This window comes from Mus pahari, chromosome 6 (assembly GCF_900095145.1).
Source record: "Mus pahari chromosome 6, PAHARI_EIJ_v1.1, whole genome shotgun sequence".
Lineage (NCBI taxonomy): Eukaryota > Metazoa > Chordata > Mammalia > Rodentia > Muridae > Mus > Mus pahari.
In genome coordinates this window covers 100745620-100750722 of record NC_034595.1, presented here as the reverse complement: position 1 = coordinate 100750722, position 5103 = coordinate 100745620, and positions in this window count along the sequence as shown.

Here is a 5103-nt window from a genome sequence, read left to right as displayed (position 1 = left end):
GCCTGCCTGCCTGCCTGCCTGCCTGCCTGCCTGCCGGCGTGTTTCCTGCCATGATAATGGACTAAACTTCTGAAACCACAAGCCAGCCTCAATTATAAGAGTTGCTGTGGTCATGGTATCTCCTCCCAGCAACAAAACCCAAACTAAGACAGTCCCCAAGCCCTTATCTAAGGCACCTCCCTCTACTCTTGGGCTCCACAATTCTGGAACTAAGGAAGCCACACACACACCCTCAGCAACCTTCCCCTCTCTCCCTAGCCTCCAGGCTCCTGACTGAGTGCCTGTCTGCGAACTGGTACCAGGCTCCCCTGGGTCCTGGACTCTAAGGAAGAAACACCAAATCCCAGACTAACTGTAGCCGGGTTCTGTCAGCCTGTAGCTCTTCCTGCCTCCCATTCTCAGAGTTGATTCTGGAATCCCTGCTGCACAAGGAGAGGACACTCTACTGAGAGCCTAGCTAGAAGGATGGAAACTGATTCCCCATGTCTGGACACCAGTGCTATGCTCCCTTCCCCAAGGAAAACATACAGACCTCAGGCTGCCAGACTCCGGGGCATAGGAGGACTACCACTGGCCATGCATTTTCCTGTGGTATAACAGGTACCCCTTGTTCTCCCCACACACATACACACACATCCTTGGAGTAGTATATTTCCATTCCCCCAATCTTCTCTGGTTCTCTTGCTACCCAGGCATCAGAAACAGCTTGGCTATGTGACTCCCCACCCCCAACCCCTTCCCTGAGCCTTCCTCCGACAGCCCAGCTACATGAATCCCCCTTCCTCTGAGATCTGTAGAAAGACGGGATTCCCACATGCTTCATGAGCCAGAACTTTCCTCGGAGACCCTGCCAGGCTGTCATCTGTCTGTCTGTATGTCCATGGCATTAGTGACCTAATGGACGATCCACCTCAGTGTCCCCCTTGAATCCCACACCCCAACTTTTCAGCAGTGAATAGCTAGGGTTTGGCCGGTTAGCTGACTGGTTTTGTTTGGACTCTGGGAGTTTCTTTGGTTGTTCACTTGGGTTTTGGTTTTGAGACAGGAGCATGCCTATATAGCCCAGGCTGGCCTTGAACTTTCGATCCTTTGTACAGCCTCTCAGGTACTGGGATTGCAGGCGAGCACCACCACACCAGGCTTTTCTGTTCTTTATAGACTACTTTTTCCATGCAGTCTTAGGTTCGCAGCAGAGAGCTGAACCCTCCGGAGGAACACAGAGTCCTGCACACTTCCGGCCCCAGCCCCCCACAGCCATCTGTCATGGCCACAACCCACACTGACAACATCAGTTATCTACCAAAGTCCAGAGTGCTTCGGGGCTGGCTTTTGATCTCTGTGACCATCAGGGTTTTTTTTTTGTTTGTTTTGCTTTTTGTTGTTTTTTTTTTCATCAACTTGACCCAAGCTAGGGTCACCTGGGAAAGGAAATATCAACAACGAAAATGTCTCCGTCTGACCAGCCTGTAGATGAATCTGTCAGACATTTTCTTGATTGATGATTGATATGGGATGGCCCATCTCACTGTGGGTGGTGTCACCCCTGGGCAGGTGGTCCTGGGGATATTTGAAAGGTGTCTGACCAGACCCTGGGAAGCAAGCAAGCGAGCAGGACCACCAGACCTCAGCTTCAGTTTCTACCACCAATTCCTGCCTTGAGCTCCTGCCCTGACGTCCCTCAATGAAGATCTGTAAAGTGTAAGATGAAATGAACCCTTTCCTCCCCAAGTTGCTTTTGGTCATGGTGTTCATCACAGCAATAGAGAGCCAATTGGAGCCATGCCACACATTCTAGGAACTGGGACAACTGTAACACGCGGTTTCAGGATTGCCCAACTGTCTGTGCCTCACCTGGTCATCTCTTGTTGGCCATTGATGTCTTTACTGATTTCCACGGGCATCTAGCATCCCAAATGTCATGCAGGTGAGACAGCAGAGCATACAGCCCTTCACACTGGCTGCGTGATGGCTAATCTGGGTTGTCAACGTCAGTTGAGGAATTGCCTCCATCAGATTGGCCTGTGAGAAAGCCTGGGGGGCATTTGCTTGATTGCAAGTTGGTGCCAGAGGACCCAGCCTACTGTGGGCCATACCATCCCTAGGCAGAAGCAGAGGGGCTACACTGCATAAGAACGAGCTGAGCAAGTCCAAGAAAGCAAGCCTGTAATGTAAGCAGTGTTTATCTATGGTCTTTGCTTCCAGGCTCCTGCCTTGGCTTCCCTTGATGACAGAGGTAGCCTGTAAACCTGATCACCCTCTGGGCAGTTGCCTTCGGTCATGGTGTTTATCACAACGACAGTCAAACCAGACAAGCAGCAGGTGCTCCTGACGGCTGAGCCAGCTCTCCAGTTCCCTTCTGTAGATTGCCCTATGTGGATCTTGCACACTTTTTACAGATCTGTATCTTAATAGTTCATTTTTGAAGTTCTAATACAATTGGTAATAGTTTTAAGCTTTTTATTACATCTGTGCATAATTGGCAGGGGGAGGGGCGGAGTGTGTGCTACAGTGCGCATGTGTCCATCAGAGGATAACTTGCAAGAGTCAGTTGTCTCTTTCCTCTGTGTGGGTGGGTCCTGGGAATCAAATTCAGGTCGCAGCCTGCCTTAGTCAGGGTTTCTATTCCTGCACAAAACATTGAGACCAAGAAGCAGTTGAGGAGGAAAGGGTTTATTCAGCTTATACTTCCACATTGCTGTTCACCACCAAAGGAAGTCAGGACTGGAACTCAAGCAGGTCAGGAAGCAGGAGCTGATGCAGAGGCCATGGAGGGATATTACTTACTGGCTTGCTTCCCCTGGCTTGCTCAGCCTGCTCTCTTACAGAACCCAAGACTACCAGCCCCAGGATGGCACCACCCACAAGGGGCCCTCCCACCCTTGATCACTAATTGAGAAATGCCTTACAGCTGGATCTCATGGAGGCATTTCCTCAAGGGAGGCTCCTTTCTCTGTGACAACTCCAGCTTGTGTCAAAGTGACACACAAAAACAACCAGTACACAATCTTAGCCGCAAGTGCCTTTACCCAATGAACCATGTCGCTGACCTAGTAGTAAGATGCTTTTGTTGAGGGCTTTCGGTGCCGCTTCTAGGAATTTGGCATTTGTCACGGGGCTCGGACAAGGAAGTAGGCTCAGCTAAGCATATCAGAAACAGTGACCACGGGCTTTGTTTACGACTTTGCTGAGTTACTACCTTGGGTGAAGTCTTTGCTTACTACATCATTACAGTCCTGTGTAATCTCCGTGTTCACTACTTGGCTTGATTACTTTGTCTTTGATCTAAGAACTGACATGTGTTTTTGGATGTACCTAGACTATTTCAGCCTCAGTGCAGACAGGAGTCACGCTATAATGCTAATTGTTTGTCTTTTCCAATCCTTGCTCCCTCGCTTGAGACCCTGTTGACTGACTGAGCTGGCGTGGTCGTGCTTTTAATTTCAAATCCCACTTGTCTGATGCATGCATTAGGAAGGTAATGACTTTAATCTACGAATGCCTGCGGGGAGCCAAGCCAATCCAAGACTTCCTCGGAAGCCGGCATGAAAGGACAAGGGGAGCATCACTTCCTTGGCCTTACCAGGAATGGATTTGGTGAGGCCTGTAACCTGCGGCAGCCCATGCCTTAGAAGAGTCAAGGTTGCCATGGTTTCTGGGATCTGGACTCTTCCCCCTGGGCGATAGTTATCAGTCCCTGGGCAGCTGTGTCTGAGGCGTCCTGTGTTCTGTTTGCCAAGACTGTCTGACCTGTAGCTCTGCTGCCCATTCTCCCCCTCTGTCAATAGCATATAAGCTGCTGTACTTAACCCTCCTGGCCCCAGCAATTGCTTTTGTGTCTTCTCTGCTTCTTACCCTGATTGTCACACTCAGCACCTCATTCGGGACCCTTATTCCTGCCAGTTTCAGGTCAGATGTTTGTCTTATAGCCTTTCTATGCTCACTGTATTCTGTTTTTGCTACTTATAGGAACACTCTTGCTGGAGGAGGAGGAGGAGGAGGAGGAGGAGGAGGAGGAACCTTTCATGCTATTTCCTTTCTTGTCTTATTGCATTGGCTGGAACTTCCCGAATGGTGTTAGACAACAGTGATGAGCTGGCCTTGTGCCTGCTGTCTGCAGGAGAGCCACCAGCTTCTCGTCTTCCACTCTGGGATCGGCCGTGCTCCGTCTGTGGATTTTTATTATCAAGTTAAAGTTCCTTTCCATTACTTAGTTGCTGAGCATTTTACCCCATGTAGTCTGTGTTTTGCCACATGGTGTTTTGGTTTGGGGGGGGGGGTGTCTGTCTGTCTGTTCTTTGGTTTTTTTATTTGTGGCTTGGTTTTTGGTTTTTTGGGTTTTTTTTTTTTTTTTTACTGTTTTGTTTCGTCTTTTTCTTTCTTCAGTCTCTTCAGACAGTGAACTTTATTAATTGGCTTTCTAATACCGAGCCAGCCTTACATTCCTAGTAAACTCCCTCTTAGTTGTGGTACTGGGTCCCGTTGCTGACACTCCTAGCCTATAATGACTTTCTAGCCTTGGGCTGAGCCTGTGACTGGAAGGATCTCCTTCTTCCCTCCACAGGCCTGTTTCCATTATTTCATTAAAGCCTAAGCCATTGTTTCATTAAGAGTCCCACCCTCTGAACTGCCCTGCTGCCCCTGGGCCTTGTCCCTGACTCTGCCAGCTTGAACCAGGGCAGGACTAATCTTCCTAATGAATCCGGATCCCTTACACCGTGCAGTCTGGGGCATTCCAGGCTCTGTAGCAGCGCCCCCACCTCCACCCACCACACAGCCTTCTCAGAGCTTCTAATTGCTTTGGTTTTGTTTTAAGAATACACAGTAGCTGTCTACTACTGGACTCTAAGGAAGAAACACAGGGAGTCTGTCTCAAAATATGAAGACTGATTGAAAAAAAACACTTAACTTCTGCCTTCTACACACACACACACACATACACACACACACACACACACATACACACACACACATACACACACACACACACATACACACACACACACACATATCTGGGGCTAAGGAAAGACAGCTGCACCAGGCTCAGCCAGCTTGCCTCAAAGCTGAGGTCAAAAGGCTGACACTTTTTGAACCCCACACAAAAAA